The following is an 18,609-nucleotide window of genomic DNA, read 5'->3' as shown; positions in this document are numbered from 1 at the left end:
ACCCCACTTTAAATGATGGGTACATCATCCAAAAAGAAAAGCAATAAGAAAACATTAGACTTAAACTGCATGTTAGACCAGACAGACTTAAGAGATATTTATAAAACATCCACCCAACAGCAGCAGTATACACATTCTTCTCAGGCACACATGGAACATTTTCCATGATAGATCCTATGCCAGGCCATAAAACAAGTCAATTTAAAAAGATTGAAATAATATTAAGCATTTTTTTCCCAAACACAATGATATGAAACTAGAAATCAATTACAAAAACAAAAGTAGAATGTTCACAAATATGTGGAGATTAAACAACATGAACAACTAATAGGTCAAAGAAAAAAATCAAAACAGAGATATCAAAAAATGTCTTGAGACAAATGAACATGGAAACACAACATACCAAAAATTATGGGATGCAACAAAAGCAGTTCTAAGAGAGAAGTTTGTAACAGTAAAGGCCTACATTAAGAAAAAAGAAAGAGCTAAAATTAAAAACCTAACTTCACCCCTCAAGGAAGTAGAAAAAGAAGAAGAAACAAAGCCCAAAGATAGTATAAAGAAGCACATAAAAAATCAGAGTGGAAATTAATGAAATAGAGGCTGAAAAGACAATAGAAAAGATCAGTGAAACTAAGACCTGTTTTTTTTGAAAAAACTGACAAACCTTTAGCTAGATTCACCAAAGCAGGGGAGGGGGAGCTAAAATAGATAAAATTAGAAATGAAAGTAGAGACAATACAATTTATATCACAGAAATATAAAAAATCATAGATGAAGTATACACCAACAAAGTGGACAATCTAGAAGAAATGGATACATTCCTAGAAACATACAATCTATCAAGATTGAAATCAGAAAGTAATAACAAAAAATCTGAAAAGACAAATTTCCAGTAAGGAGATTGATTTAGTAACCAAAAACTACTGACAAAGAAAATTCCAGGATCAAAATGCCTTCACTGGTGACTTCTACTGAACATTTAAAGAAGAACTAATACCAAATCTTCCAAACTCTTCTAAAAAACTGAAGAGGAGGGAATACTTCCAAACTCATCTTATTAGGCCAGCATTACCCTGTCCAAAGCCAGAAAAGGATTCCACAAGAAAAGAAAATTATAGGCCAATATCCCTCATGAACACAGATGCAAAAATCCTCAACAAAATATTAGCGGTCCAAATTCAACAGCACATTAAAAGGATCATACAACATGATCAAGTAGGATTTATTCCAGGGATACAAGGATGGTTTAATATCTGTAAATCAATCAATGTGATATATCACCATAGGCAATGAAGGATAAAAATCATATGAACATCTCAACAGATGCAGAAAAAGTATTTGATGAAACTCAACATCCATTCATCATAAAAACTCTCAGCAAAGTGGGTATAGAGGGACATACGTCAACATAATAAAGGCCATATATGACAAGCCTACAGCTAACATGATACTAAATGGTGAAGAGCTGAAAGCTTTTCCTCTAAGAAAAGGAATAAGACAAGGATGCCCACTCTTGCCACTTTGATTCAACATAGTACTGGAAGTCCTAGTCAAAGCAATTAGGCAAGAAAAACAAAAAAAAAAAAGGCATCCAATTGGAGAGGAAGAAGTAAAACTGTCTCTATTTGCAGATAACATGATATTATATACAGAAAACCATAAAGACTCCACTAAAAACTACTGGAACTAATAAATGATTTCAGTAAAGTTGCAGGATACAAAATCAATATACAAAAATCAGTTGTGTTTCTATACTCTAACAACTATCAAAAAGAGAAATTAAGAAAATTATCCCATTTACAATTGCATCAAAAAGAATAAAATGTCTAGAAATAAATTTAACCAAGGAGATGAAAAATCTGTTTATTTAAAACTGTAAGACATTAATAAAAGAAATTGAAGAAGACACAAATAAATGGAAAGATATCCCATGTTCATAACATTATCAAAATGCCCATATTACTCAAAGCAATCTACAGATTCAATGCAATCCCTAACAAAATTCCAACAGGATTTTTCACAGAAATTGAAAAAAAAGTAATCTTAAAGCTTATGGAACCACAAAACACACCAAATAGCTAAAGAAACCTTGAAAAAAAACAAAGCAAGAGGCATCACACTTCCTGATTTCAAATTATGTTATAAAACTATAGTAATCAAAACAGTATGATATTGGCATAAAAACAGACAAACAGAGTGTTGTATAAAAGGAAAGAAGATTAGCACTGCCCCTGACAAGAATGGCATAGCCTCTCAGGCCTGACAATATTCATGTGGTTAAGGCATTACCACCTACTTCATGACCTCTAACCACTGTTTTTGAAGAAACAAAAACACTAATTGGAAAAGATATATGCACAGCAATGTTTATGGCAGCATTATTTACAATAGCCAATATATGGAAGCAACCTAAGTTTGTATCAACAGATGAATAAAGAAGATTATATATATAAACACAAACATATACATACATACAATGGAATATTGCTCAGCCATAAAAAAGAATAAAATTTTGCCATTGGCAACAACATATCTGGACCTAGAGGATATTATGCTTAGTGAACTGTCATACAGAGAAAGACAAATACTGTATGTTTTCACTTATATGTGGAATCAAAAAAATAAAACAAATGAACGAATATAACAAAACAGAAACAGACTCACAGATACAGAGAACAAACTAGTGTTTACCACTGGAAAGAGGGGTGGGGGAAGAAGCTAGATTGGGGAAGGGGATTAAGAGGTACAAATTACTAGGTCTAAAATAAGATAAATGATGTAATATACATCACTGGGAATATAGGAAATATTTTATAACATTATATGAAGTATAATCTATAAAAATATATCACTATGTTATATATCTAAAACTAATATAATATTGTAAAAAACTATACTTGAATTTAAAAAAACAGACACATAGATCAATGGGACAGAATACAGAGTCCAAAAAGAAATCCATAAAATACGGTCAATTAATTTTCAACAAAGTAGCCAAGAATATACAATTGGGAAAGAATAATCTCTTCAATAAATGGTGTTGGGAAAACTGGACAGCCACATGTAAAGGAATGTTATTGGATCCTTATCTTACACCATACACAAAATCAACTTAAAATGGATTAAAGACTTGAATATAAGAATTGAAGCCATAAAAATCCTAGAAGAAAACAGAGGTAAATTCCTTGTTATCAGTGCTAGCAATGACTTTTTAGGCTTAGACACCAAAAACAGAGATAATAAAATAAAAAATAAACATATGGGATGACATCAAACTAAAAACCTTCTGCACAACAAAGGAAACCATCAACAAAATGCAAAGGCAACATATGAAATGGGAGAAATATCTGCAAATTATACATCTGGCAAGGGGTTAGTATATAAGGAACTCAGAAAACTCAACAGCAAAAAACCCCAAGCAATCTGATTTAAACCATGGGCAGAGGATTTGAATAAACATTTTTCCAAATAAGACATGCAAATGGCCAACAGGTACATGAAAAGAGCTCAACATCACTAATCATCCCAGAATGCAAATCAAAACCATAATGAAATATTACCTTATACTTGTAGGAATAGCTATCATCAAAAAGACAAGACATAGCAAGTGCTGGTTAGGATGTGGAGAAGTGGAAACCCTTGTGCACTGTTGATTGGGATGTAACATGATGCAGCCAGTAGGAAAAACAGTATAGAGGTTACTCAAAAAGTTAAAAATACCACATGATCTAGCAATTCCACTTCTGGGTATATAGCCAAAGGAAATAAAATCACTATCTCAAAGAGTTTTCTGCTCCCCCATGTTCACTGCAGTATTATTTACTGTAGTCACAGCATGGAAACAACTATCTATTGATACGTGAATAGATTAAAAAATTGTGGTATATATATGTATGCAATGGAATATTATTCAGCCATAATAAGGAAGGAGTTCTGCCGTTTGCAACAACATGGATGGACCTTGAGGGTATTATGTTGAATGAAATAATCTAGAGATAAACAAATATCGTTGATCTCACTTACATGTGGAATCTGAAAAATTAAACTCACAGAAAAAGTGAACAAGCTGATGGTTGCCAGAGGCAGGGGGTAGGTGGGAGAAATATATGAAGGTGCTCAAAAAGTACAAAATCCAGTTATAGGATAAATAAGTTCTGGGGATGTAATATATAGCATGGTGACTATAGTTAGCAATATTGTATTGTATATTTGAAGTTTTCTAAGTTTAGATCTTAAAAGTACTCATTACAAGAAAAACTTGCAAGGTGTATGAGGTGATAGACGTTAATTAAACTTATGTGGTAAACATTTAGCAATATATATGTATATCAAATAATGATGTTGAACAACTTAAACTAATACATTATGTGATTATATCTCAATAAAACCAGAAAAAATAAATTTTTGTTTTATTTTTCTCTGTATTGTCTTTTAAAATTCATGGTTCTTTCTGTACCCTCTCAGTCCTCCTGCATCAGTTGTCCACTTAAGTTTAGATTTTTCTAGCGAAAAACTGACTGTCCATACTTCATTGTCTTGGTTCTATTACCTGGTGTATCAGTGGATATGTTGGAGTCTCTCAGCTAAAGCTGAGTTTCTAGGTGGGCCTATGGATTATTCACTCAGTTCTCCAATGAGAACTGGAAACAAGATGGTGTGGCTTATCTCTAGCAGCACTTTTTTTGGTCAAATGAATTTGTTTGCTGCTAGAAAGCATTTGTTCAAGTTGACTATTCCAGAAATTGCTCTGTAACCATGAAATTTTCTACAAAATGAAATAACTTATAGACGACTCAGGTACTCTGTAGAGATGGCTTACTTTGCAGAAAACAGTTAGGATTCACCTAAATGGTTCATTTTACCGCCCATTCTGTGTTTCATGTGACTATGAAACTTTGTTTCCCTGAAGAGGTGAGAAAATATCAAAAATTAAATTTGAGTGTCTGAGCTAAGCTAAAATTCATGGGAGTTTTCCCTGGGTGCTCTAGATAGGATGCTTTCCCTATCCCAAGAAATCACAAAGACGGAGGTAAGTTACAATTCACTTAAAATCAATGAATTATGTAAAATCCTGTAAAGAATAAAAAGGAAAGCATCAGTGCCGTTCTATTCCTTGTCTCAAAGTATATTCTCCATCATCTCTGTATTATGCCTTACAGATCATTTTTAACATGTGGTTATTTTATAAATTAAAAATAAAAAATTATTCAAAATAACATTACAGTCAGAACAGTAACATATTCCCTCCCCATACTGTTCCTCTGAAAGAAATATGACTTTCTGTATCTGATTGACCTCACTTCTACTGATGCCTTAACAATATGTTTTGTAATCATCTTAATTGTAAATAGAAAGCCATAAGACTTGGAAGCCTGTATTAGCAAATAAAAATATGGAATTCTGTGCTAGAAAAAAAATCTTCCATGTCTTTTTGTTTTTAAAGCCAGAATACTCGTGGGCAAAGCCCCTTTGATGCCCGGGTTAGATTTTCCAATAAATATGGGGTCAACCACACCCAGGATAGATCTTAATTCCTAGATAGGGAGAGTGGCACAAAAATCCATCACCTAACAGGGATGTTATGCTTTCCCATGCCATGAGCTAAAACCTCTGGGAAAACTGCAGTTTTCCTGCTTCCCACTCAATACAAACCAATATGCCTAAGAGACCCTAGGAGACAGTAGAACCTTAAGGTTATGGTTGTTACTTGAGACTGACTAGAATTTATTAGCCAGATAACTAGCACAGCCAAGGCTTTTGTTCATTGTCTGATTTAATCATCACGTTAGCAATGAAAACTTTATCATGTAAGTGCTCATAGCATTTACATCTATTTTATGGTCTCCTGTGAAACTCCATTTTAAATTGCAGGTGACTGCTAATTATTCCAAGAGTAATGTCCATGTGTGTCACACGCCTGATCAATCTTAGCATTTGTGAGTTTAACTCTATAAAATGTTACTTACTGACCATTGCAACAGACCATAAATACTGATCTGCTGACTTACAGTCCCTGGATATCTACTATCCACAGATGAAATGGTTCTAATCTCCTGGGATGAAATAATAGTCACCTTTTGTTCTCATCCTGTGTCTTCTGGCTAGGTTTAAACAGCTACAGCTATTGTCTTTGTGTCTTCAGAATCGTTGAGTCTTTATTGTCACTCTGACAGGTCTACCATCAATGTTGCTGAGAATCAGTCTTCTTCATACACTTCATTTTCCCTTTGTGAATTTTCAGCTGGAGAAAAGGTTTGATCTAACAAGCGATGCATCGTTTTCTGCTCTGGGTAATTTAACTTCCTCATGTTCTAATGTTATCAAATCTCCTAGGCTGCTATTAAAATCACTCTATGCCAAATGTGTTTTCTTAGTGTTGACATTACAGCTTATGAATTTAAATTTTAGGTCATACAGTGGAATAAGACTTAAGATTAAAATTAGTTTTGTATATACTATTTTCCTAGAGATAAAATTAAACTACAACAATCTAGCATGAAAGTAAAAATGTTTTATTGACTCAATTATGGATCTAATCTTGAGGCTTAACCTCAAGAATTGACATTAAAAATCATTTATTACATATATTGGTGTTGTGATAAATGTGCAAAGAGAACTATTTTAAAGCCAGGCTCCCTTAGGAATTTAGTGTTTAAAACATTAAAAAAAAACTCTAAGGACATATCAATACTTAGAAAATAATATGCATGTGTGTAAAATTGCATATAAATGTATGCACAGAAATACATTTTGATTATATTTGCCTTGAATAAAAGTCTTTTATATGTGCTTATATGTGAACATATATGTATGTATGTTTATAAACATACATACAGAGATGGATTTTCATAATCTTTAGAGTATAGAGTAAATTTCAGTCAATATACATTTGTTGAGTATATTTAAGTAAAAACTTTCAGTCAGACATAGAAACACAATATTTTATATTTAAGACATTTTGACTTTTTAAAAATATTTTGTCCATTACAAGGATGCACTCTTTTATGAAAGAAATGTTGTGTTTGAAATAATTAGTGGCCTAAAGCCACCAGTCCAATTTTGTCCAAGACTGTGATTAAAACAAGAGCATCTTTTGCAAATATATATTTATATATACATATATATACATATATATGTGAGTGTGCGTATATATATAAATAAAAAATAAATATTTATATATATGTTTGTATATATAGAGAGAGAGAAAAAGAGAGAGAGAGAGATTGTAGTATCAACAAAGAAAATTGAGGAAAGGAGTACAAAAAAAGCAAGCTTTTCTTTTTTTAATGTTTTCAAAGGCCTGATATGAATATTTATATATTTCTTAATTTTTTTTTCTCCTTCAGATAAAGGAAGTAGCTATTCTGTGAGTTAGAAAAGCAAATTAAATGAAATTAGATAATTGACTGGAAGAATAGTGATAAGGAAGCAGACTGTGTCTGAGAAAGACAGGATGTTTGGCTTCTAAAAGCTGAGCAATCCAGCAACGCTTTGACACCATGGCCTTAAAATTTTGACACATTACTAGCTAAGGTTTTTTTTGTTGCAATCTACAATTTAGGATATGTCAAAAAAAAGTTTAAGTAACAATGGGAAAGGTAATGGCATGTGCATTGAACATGTCTTTCTTTTAAAAATTCCTCTAGAAATATCATGTCAAAAGACATCACTGCAGACAGAGGGAAAGAGAAGATGGCGGAAGAGTAAGACGCGGAGATCACCTTCTTCCCCACAGATACATCAGAAATACACCTACACGTGGAACTGCTCCTATAGAACACCCACTGAAAGCTGGCAGAAGACCTCAGACCTTCCAAAAGGCAAGAAACTCCCCACGTACCTGGGTAGGGCAAAAGAAAAAAGAATGAACAGAGACAAAAGAATAGGGATGGGACCTGCACCAGTGGGAGGGAGCTGCGAAGGAGGAAAGGTTTCCACACACTAGAAGCCCCGTCGAGGGCGGAGACTGCGGGAGGCACAGGGGGAAGCTTCAGAGCCACGGAAGAGAGCATCGTAACAGGGTGCGGAGGGCGAAGTGGAGAGATGCCCGCACAGAGGATCTGTGTCGACCAGCACTCACCAGCCCGAGAGGCTTGTCTGCTCACCAACCAGGACGGGCGGGGGCTGGGAGATGAGGCTCGGGCTTCCGTCGGAAGCCGGGAGAGGTCTGGGGTTGGCGGCGTGAACACAGCCTGAAGGGGTTAGTACGCCACAGCTAGCCGGGAGGGAGTCCGGGAGAAGTTTGGAGCTGCTGAAGAGGCAAGAGACCTTTTCTTTCCTCTTTGCTTCCTGGGGCATGAGGAGAGAGGATTTAGCGCGCCGCTTAAAGGAGGCTCCAGAGATGGGCCCAGAGCTGCCAAAGAGACAAGAGACTTTTTCTTGCCTCTTTTTTTCCTGGTACGAGAGGAGAAGGGATTAAGCACGCCACTTAAAGGAGCTCCAGAAACTGGTGTGAGCCGCGGCTATCAGCGCGGACACCAGAGACGGGCATGAGACGCTAGGGCTGCTGCTGCCGCCAAGAAGCCTGTGTGCGAGCACAGGTCACTTTCCACACCTCCTCTCCCAGGAGCCTGTGCAGCTCGCCACGGCCAGTGTCCTGGGATCCAGGAACAACTTCCCCAGGAGAACACACTGTGCGCCTCGGGCTGTTGCAACGTCACGCCGGCCTGTGCCACCGCAGGCTCGCCCCGCATCCATAGCCCTCCTTCCCCACAGCCTGAGCCAGAGCCCCTGAATCAGCTGCTCCTTTAACCCCATCCTGGCTGAGCGAAGAGCAGATGCCCTCGAGTGACCTACGTGCAGGCGGGGCCAAGTCCAAAGCTGAACCACAGGAGCTGTGCAAAGAGGAGAGGGGGAGGTCTCTCCCAGCAGCCTCAGAAGCAGTGGATTAAATCTCCACAATCAACTTGAAGTGCCCTGCATCTGTGGAATACCTGAATAGACAGCGAATCATCCCAAGTTGAGGAGGTGGACTTTGGGAGCAAGATATATTATTATTTTCCCCTTTTTCTCTTTTTGTGAGTGTGTATGTGTTTGTTGCAGTGTGAGATTTTGTCTGTATAGCTTTGCTTTCACCATTTGTCCTAGGGTTCTGACCGTCCCTTTTGTTTGTTTGTGTTACTTTAAAAAATTTTTCTTCTTACTAATTATTATTTATTTTAATAACTTTATTTTACCTTATTTTATCTTCTTTCTTTCTTCCTTTCTTCCTTTCTATCTTCCTTCCTCCCTTCCTTCCTTCCTTCCTTTCTTCCTTCCTCCCTTCCTTCCTTCCTTCCTTTCTTGCTTCCCTCCTTCCTTTCTTTCTTCATCCCTTCCTTCATCCCTTCCTTCCTCTTTCCTTCCTTTCTTTCTTCCTCCATTCCTTCCTCCCTTCTTTCCTTTCTTTCTTCCTTCCTTCTTTCCTCCCTTCCTTCCTTTCTTGCTTCCTTCCTTGCTTCCTTCTTTCTTCCTCCTTCCTTCCTTCCTTTCTTCCTTCCTTCCTTTCTTTCTTTCCTTTCTATTTTTTCTCCCTTTTATTCTGAGCCATGTGGATTAAAGGTTCTTGTTGCTCCATACAGGTGTCAGTGCTGTGTCTCTGAGGTGGGAGAACCAACTTCAGGACACTGGTCCACAAGAGACCTCTCAGCTCCATGTAATATCAAACAGCGAAAATCTCCCAGAGATGTCCATCTCAACACCAAGACCCAGCTTCACTCAATGACCAGCGAGCTACAGTGCTGGACACCCTATGCCCAACAACTAGCAAGACAGGACTACAGCCCCATCCATTAGCAGAGAGGCTGCCTAAAATCATAATAAGGCTACAGACACCCCCAAACACACCACCAGACGTGGACCTACCCACTAGAAAGACAAGATCCAGCCTCATCCACCAGAACACAGGCACTAGTCCCCTCAACCAGGAAACCTACTCAACCCACTGAACCAACCTTAGCCACTGGGGACAGACACCAAAAACAACGGGATCTATGAACCTGCAGCCTGCAAAAAGGAGACCCCAAACACAGTAAGATAAGCAAAAGGAAAAGAGAGAAAAACACAGCAGATGAAGGAGCAAGGTAAAAACCCACCAGACCTAACAAATGAAGAGGAAACAGGCAGTGTACATGATAAAGAATTCAGAATAATGATAGTAAAGATGATGCAAAATCTTGGAAATAGAATAGACAAAATGCAAGAAAGATTTAACAAGGACCTAGAAGAAATAAAGAGGAAGTAAGCAACGATGGGCAACACAATAAATGAAATTAAAAATACTCTAGATGGGATCAATAGCAGAATAACTGGGGCAGAAGAACGGATAAGTGACCTGGAAGATAAAACAGTGGAAATCACTACTGCAGAGCAGAAGAAAGAAAAATGAATGAAAAGAACTGAGGACAGTCTCAGAGACCTCTGGGACAACATTAAATGCACCAACATTCGAATTATAGGCAGTCTCAGAAGAAGAAGAGAAAAAGAAAGGCACTGAGAAGATATTTGAAGAGATTATAGTTGAAAACTTCCCTAATATGGGAAAGGAAATAGTTAATCAAGTCCAGGAAGCACAGAGAGTCCCATACAGGATAAATCCAAGGAGAAACATGCCAAGACACATATTTATCAAACTATCAAAAATTAAATACAAAGAAAACATATAAAAAGCAGCAAGGAAGGGCTTCCCTGGTGGCAGAATGGTTGAGAGTCCACCTGCCGATGCAGGGGACATGGGAGGATCCCACATGCCACAGAGTGGGTGGGCCTGTGAGCCATGGCTGCTAGGCCTGTGCGTCCGGAGCCTGTGCTCCACAGTGGGAGAGGACACAACAGTGATAGGCCCGCATAGCGCAAAAAAAAAAAAAAAAAAAAAAGCAGCAAGGGAAAAACAACAAATAACCCACAAGGGAATCCCTATAAGGTTAACAGCTGATCATTCAGTGGAAACTCTGCAAGCCAGAAGGCAGTGGCAGGGCATATTTAAAGTGATGAAGGAGAAAAACCTACAACCAAGATTACTCTACCCAGCAAGGATCTCATTCAGATTTTATAGAGAAATTAAAACCTTTACAGACAAGCAAAAGCTGAGAGAGTTCAGGACCACCAAACCAGCTTTACAACGAATGCTAAACTAACTTCTTTAGGCAACAAACACAAGAGAAGGATAAGACCTACAAGAACAAACACAAAACAATTAAGTAAATGGTAATAGGAACATATATATCAATAATTACCTTAAATGTAAATGGATTAAATGCTCTCACCAAAAGATACAGACTGGCTGAATGGATACAAAAACAAGACCCATATATATGCTGTCTACAAGAAACCCACTTCAGACCTAGGGACACATACAGACTGAAAGTGAGGGGATGGAAAAAGATATTCCATGTAAATGGAAATCAGAAGAAAGCTGGAGTAGGAATTCTCATATCATACAAAATAGACTTTAAAATAAAGACTATTACAAGGGACAAAGAAGGACACTACATAATGATCAAGGGATCAATCCATGAAGAAGATATAAAAATTGTAAATATTTATGCACCCAATATAGGAGCACCTCAATACCTAAGGCAAATACTAACAGACATAAAGGGGAAATCGACAGTAACACAATCATAGTAGGGGACGTTAACACCCCACTTTCACCAATGGACAGATCATCCAAAATGAAAATAAATAAGGAAACACGTTTTAAATGATACATTAAACAAGATGGGCTTAATTGATATTTATAGGACATTCCATCCAAAAACAGAATACACATTTTTCTCAGGTGCTCATGGAACATTCTCCAGGATAGATCATATCTTGGGTCACAAATCTCACCTTGGTAAATGTAAGATAACTGAAATCATATCAAGTATCTTCTCCAAACACAATGCTATGAGACTAGATATCAATTACAGGAAAAGATCTGTAAAAAATACAAACACATGGAGGCTAAACAATACACTACTTAATAACGAAGTGATTACTGAAGAAATGAAAGAGGAAATCAAAAAATACTTAGAAACAAATGACAATGGAGACACAACTACCCAAATCCTATGGGATGCAGCAAAAGCAGTTATAAGAGGGAAGTTTATAGCAATACAATCCTACCTTAAGAAACAGGAAACATCTCAAATAAACAACCTAATCTTGCATCTAAAGCAACTAGAGAAAGAAGAACAAAAAACCCCCAAATTTAGCAGAAGGAAAGGAATCATAAAGATCAGATCAGAAATAAATGAAAAAGAAATGAAGGAAACAACAGCAAAGATCAATACAACTATAAGCTGGTTCTTTGAAAAGATAAACAAAATTGATAAACCACTAGCCAGACTCATCAAGAAAAAAAGGGAGAAGACTCAAATCAATAGAAATTGAAATGAAAAAGGAGAAGTAACAATGGACACTGCGGAAATACAAAAGATTATTAGAGATTACTACAAGCAACTGTATGCCAATAAAATGGACAACCTGGAAGAAATGGACAAATTCTTAGAAATGCACAACCTGCTGAGACTGAACCAGGAAGAAATAGAAAATATGAACAGACCAATCACAAGCACTGAAATGGAAACTGTGATGAAAAATCTTCCAACAAACAAAAGCCCAGGACCAGATGGCTTCACAGGCAAATTCTATCAAACATTTAGAGAAGAGCTAACACCTATCCTTCTCAAACTCTTCCAAAATATACCAGAGGGAGGAACACTCCAAAACTCATTCTATGAGGCCACCATCACCCTGATACCAAAACCAGACAAAGACGTCACAACAAAAGAAAACTACAGACCAATATCACTGATGAACATAGATGCAAAAATCCTCAACAAAATACTAGCAAACAGAATCCAACAGCACATTAAAAGGATCATACACCATGATCAAGTGGAGTTTATCCCAGGAATGCAAGGATTCTTCAATATATGCAAATCAATCAATGTGATACACCATATCAACAAACTGAAGGAGAAAAATCATGATCATCTCAATAGATGCAGAGAAAGTTTTGACAAAATTCAACACCGATTTGTGACAAAAACCCTGCAGAAAGTAGGCATAGAGGGAACTTTCCTCAACACAATAAAGGCCATATATGACAAACCCACAGCCAACATCGTCCTCAATGGTGAAAAACTGAAACCATTTCCACTAAGATCAGGAACAAGACAAGGTTGCCCACTCTCACCACTCTTATTCAACATAGTTTTGGAAGTTCTAGCCACAGCAATCAGAGAAGAAAAGGAAGTAAAAGGAATCCAAGTCGGAAAAGAAGAAGTAAAGCTGTCACTCTTTGCAGATGACATGATACTATACATAGAGAATCCTAAGGATGCGATCAGAAAACTACTAGAGCTAATCAATGAATTTGGTAAAGTAGCAGGATACAAAATTAATGCACAGAAATCTCTGGCATTCTTATACACTAATGATGAAAAATCTGAGAGTGAAATTAAGAAAACACTCCGATTTACCATTGCAACAAAAAGAATAAAATATCTAGGAATAAACCTACCCAAGGAGACAAAAGACCTGTATGAAGAAAATTATAAGACACTGATGAAGGAAATTAAAGATGATACAAATAGATGGAGAAATATACCATGTTCTTGGATTGGAAGAATCAACATTGTGAAAATGACTCTACTACGCAAAGCAATCTATGGATTCAATGCAATCCCTATCAAACTACCACTGGCATTTTTTACAGAACTACAACAAAAAATCTCACAATTTGTATGGAAACACAAAAGACCCCGAATAGCCAATGCAATCTTGAGAACGAAAGATGGAGCCTGAGGAATCAGGCTCCCTGTCTTCAGACTATACTACAAAGCTACAGTAATCAAGACAGTATGGTTTGGCACAAAAAGAGAAATATAGATCAATGGAACAGGATAGAAAGCCCAGAGATATACCCACACACATATGGTCACCTTATCTTTGATAAGTGAGGCAAGAATATACAGTGGAGAAAAGACAGCCTCTTCAATAAGTGGTGCTGGGAAGCCTGGACAGCTACATGGAAAAATATGAAATAAAACACTCCCTAACACTGTACACAAAAATAAGCTCAAAATGGAATAAAGACCTTCATGTAAGGCCAGACACTATAAAACTCTTAGAGGAAAACATAGGCAGAACACTCTATGACATAAATCACAGCAAGATCCTTTTTGACCCATCTCCTAGAGAAATGGAAATAAAAACAAAAATAAACAAATGGGACCTAATGAAACTTAAAAGCTTTTGCATAGCAAAGGATACCATAAACAAGACCAAAAGACAACCCTCAGAATGGGAGAAAATAGTTGCAAATGAAGCAACTGACAAAGGATTAATCTCCAAATTTATAAGCAACTCATGCAGCTCAATAACAAAAAAACAAACAACCCAATCCAAAAATGGGCAGAAAACCTAAATAGACATTTCTCCAAAGAAGATATACAGATTGTCAACAAACACATGAAAAAATGCTCAACATCATTAATCATTAGAGAAATGCAAATCAAAACTACAATGAGATATCATCCCACACCGCTCAGAATGGCCATCATCAAAAAATCTAGAAACAATAAATCCTGGAGAGGGTGTGGACAAAAGGGAACACTCTTACACTGCTGGTGGGAATGTAAATTGATACAGCCACTATGGAGAACAGTATGGAGGTTCCTTAAAAATCTACAAATAGAAATACCATATGATCCACCAATCCCAGTACTGGGCATATACCCTGAGAAAACCATAATTCAAAAATAGTCATGTACCAAAATGTTCATTGCAGCTCTATTTACAATAGCCAGGACATGGAAGCAAGCTAAGTATCCATCAACAGATGAATGGATAAAGAAGATGTGGCACATATATACAATGGAATATTACTCAGCTATAAAAAGAAATGAAACTGAGTTATTTGTAGTGAGGTGGATGGACGTGGAGTCTGTCATAAAGAGTGAAGTAAGTCAGAAGGAGAAAAACAAATGCTGTATGCTAACACATATATATGGAATCTAAGAAAAAAAATGTCATGAGGAGACTAGGGGTAGGACGGGAATAAAACACAGACCTACTAGAGCATGGACTTGAGGATATAACTGATTCACTTTGTTGTAAAGCAGAAACTAACACACCATTTTAAAGCAATTATACTCCAATATAGATGTTAAAAAAAAAAAAAAGATGTGGCACATATGTACAATGGAATATTACTCATCCATAAAAAGGAAGGAAACTGAGTTATTTGTAGTGAGGTGGATGGACCTAGAGTTTATCATATAGAGTGATGTAAGCCAGAAAGAGAAAAATACCGTATGCTAACATATATATATGGAATCTTAAGGGAAAAAAAATGGTCATAAGAACCTAGGGGCAAGACGGGAATAAAGATGCAGACCTACTAGAGAATGGACATGAAGATATGGGGAGGGGGAAGGGTAAGCTGTGACAAAGTGAGACAGTGGCATGGACATATATACACTACCAAACATAAAATAGATAGCTAGTGGGAAGCAGCCGCATAGCACAGGGAGATCAGCTTGGTGCTTTGTGACCACCTAGATGGGTGGGATAGGGAGGGTGGAAGGGAGGGAGATGCAAGAGGGAAGATATATGGGGACATATGTATATGTATAACTGATTCACTTTGTTATAAAGCAGAAACTAACACACCCTTGTAAAGCAATTATACTCCAACAAAGATGTTAAAAAAAAATCACTGCAATACAGTGGGGCAAAGATGGTGTCTTTAATAAATAGTTCTGGGGCAATTAATGTCCATATGAGGGGTGCAGAAATATCTTGACTCTCTACCTCATACCATTCACAGAAAGTAAATACAAAATGGTTTTCAGATGTAAATTTCGGAAGTAAATCAATGAAACATTTAGAGAAAAACAGGGAACATCTTTTGAACCTTACAGTAAACAAAGATTTCTTAAATAGGATATAAACACGGTAAAATTAATTACTCTTGCTTATCAAAAAAGACCACTAAGGATGAAAAGGCAACCACAGAGAGAGAGAAGACATTTATGCCATGTATATTCAACAAAAGACTCATATAAAATTACATAAAGAATTCAAAATAAAAAAACAAACAAAAAAGGCAACCAAACATAAAAATGCAAAAAATCTGAAGCAAATTAAAAAAAAAGATTATATTCAATTATTTAATAAACATAGAAAAAGCTGCTCAGCTCGCCAGTCATCAAAGAAATAAAAGTTAAAACCCAAACAACATCAGTACACAGGCTCCAGAATGGCTAAAATAATAAAAACAGAAAATAAGTGTTGACAAGGACATAGAAAAACTCAGACTCTCAAGCACTGCTTATTTGTCAGCTTTCCCTAAAACTGACATGAGCATAACCTATGGCCCAGAATTCCACTCCACTTGACAGAAATACATTTACATATTTTCCAAAAAAACATGCACTGAAGTGTTCATAGCAGCACTATTCACAATAGCCTTAAGTCAGAAACTACCCAAATGCTCATCAATATAAATGAATTCTGGCACATTTGCCAAATGAAATACTACACAACAATGAGAATAAATGAACTATAACCATGTTTCGATATTATAGGTGAATTTCAAATGATGCTGAGAGAAAAAAATTAGACTCAAAAGAATACATATATTAATAAGGAAAATTTATTCTATTAATATATAATATAAAAATATGTAATAAAGAATATGTATTTATTATTATACATTTATTTTTATATTATTTTAAGGGCTAGTTTTTTGTTGTGAGATATATCTTGTTAATAAAAGCCTTGATAAAAATATTTAAATTTTAATATATAAAATAGCATATTCAAAGAAACAAATGATGATTTGGCTTCATGACATAAATTAATATATGTTTAAGGTTTGAAGTTCAAAGTTAAAGAAAATTTCCCCTCATGAGACTAAACCCAAAATTAGAATTTCAGGCCCAATTTATCATTTGAAAATTTCCTTAGGTGCAGTTAGAAATAACAGAAATCACCTGGCTAGAACAAGTAGCAACAATTCAATGGAAGCCTTATGGAAGCTGAAGCATTTCTCTGTCCTGCATTCCTCAGATGCCCAAACCAAATGCTAATTAAGCTCTGTGACCTACATGCTCGACCTGCCACAGATTCTGGAATCAAATGTAGGGAGATCTTTAAAGAATCCTATTCAGGAATTCAGTAGTTTGATAATGTCAGTCTTGTAGTTCTCAATATTTCTCTAGACTAGCATTATTTGTTTTTTATAATGCGTTCTTTCTTTTACATAACATGTTTTTATAACCAGCTCTTGCCTTTTCCTTGTTAAACAGTTCTTGCCTAGTAACACAGTTCCTGTTCATTGGTTTCTACTTTGAGTGATCCGTCCAGGAGTGTCCTGCTTGATGTCCTGCCTCCCATCACAGCACCTTCTAGACAGAAGTCTCACTGTGCTTCTATTTTTCCTGTGGCCTGCAGTCTGTGTGGTTCTCACTGGATTTGCTTGGTGCTGATAGCCACTGTGTTCCTGGACAATGAACCGTTGCTTATTCCCAAGCTTTACCGAAACCCTGCTTTGCTTGCAAGCCAGGACATTCACCTGTTCCTCCTCACCCAGACCTCTGTGTCCCTGCACGGACTTTTACCAATGCTAGTTTCCAATCCTCTTTTTCAGCCATCTCACCTCACCTGGGAAGGTATCCTACGGTAGCCATAAGCCTGGCATGCATTATGCTTCCTCCCTCTAGAATCCCTCACGGTGCTGATCTCTGAGGGGCATGACAAGCCCAGTGGATCTTTCTCACCTCTGAGTTGCAACTGTCTAAACCAGGTCTTTGTGAAAACTGCAGCAAGAAGGTGAGAGAAATTAAGAACAGAATACTTTTATTTTTGACTCAGTCAGACTCAGGATGTGATAAGACAAGAAACAGCCTGGAATTCTCCATCCTTAACAATGTTTACCAAATCCTGCCTCACTTGGGCATGCATCAGAGCATTGAGATGGAACTAAAAGACAGGAAAGGCTGAGAAAACAAAAGAAGATGCAAGAAACAAAAAGAAGAGTATGAGATAAAAGGAAGAATATGTCAGAGCAATTTGTGCAGTTACTTATTCAGCTGTTGCTTTGAAGTCTCCTTTGTACTGAGTTGGTCAAAAAGTTCGTTCGGGTTTTTCCATAATGTCTTATGGAAAAACCCGAACGAACTTTTTAGCCAACTCAATAGAGGACATTACTGCTATAGCATCTTTCTCCACTATTTGCTTATTCTGGCTTTGCCCTGTTTAATCAATCACTGGGTGTCCATTCAACTTTGCATTTTTTCTTTAACTACGAAGAGCAGGCTTTAGTTGTCCTAGACCATGACTTAACCTCAGACCTAACCACATGACTTTGGAAATATCACTAACTCTTGTTGGATTCCTCATTTAAAAATGGCTTGTTTGGATTAGATCAGGAGTTCTCTTTATTTAGGAGAGTAAAATTCCTTTTATTTACTGAAGTCATAAAGTTCATGAGAATAATTAGGGTGCGTCCCTGACTTAGTCGGAGTGAAGTGAGGGACAGAGGACTGACTGCTAGAACCATGGTGAGTACTCCAGATTCCAGAGCCAGATAAAGAGAGTTTGAATCCTTGCTTTCCCATTTACTCACCATGA

The 18,609-nt window shown here is 36.7% G+C and overlaps 1 non-coding gene across 1 annotated transcript; it reads left to right on the top strand.

Annotated features, from left to right (window-relative positions):
* Nucleotides 1-2,199: 2,199 nt before the first annotated feature.
* Nucleotides 2,200-2,325, top strand: LOC131751736 (U6atac minor spliceosomal RNA). The gene has a single exon (XR_009334297.1). It is a non-coding gene; the product is annotated as a U6atac minor spliceosomal RNA (small nuclear RNA).
* The last annotated feature ends 16,284 nt before the right edge of the window (nucleotides 2,326-18,609 follow it).

The sequence above is a fragment of the Kogia breviceps genome, chromosome 2 (assembly GCF_026419965.1).
Source record: "Kogia breviceps isolate mKogBre1 chromosome 2, mKogBre1 haplotype 1, whole genome shotgun sequence".
NCBI lineage: Eukaryota > Metazoa > Chordata > Mammalia > Artiodactyla > Physeteridae > Kogia > Kogia breviceps.
This window is presented reverse-complemented; position numbering and strand designations above follow the sequence as displayed.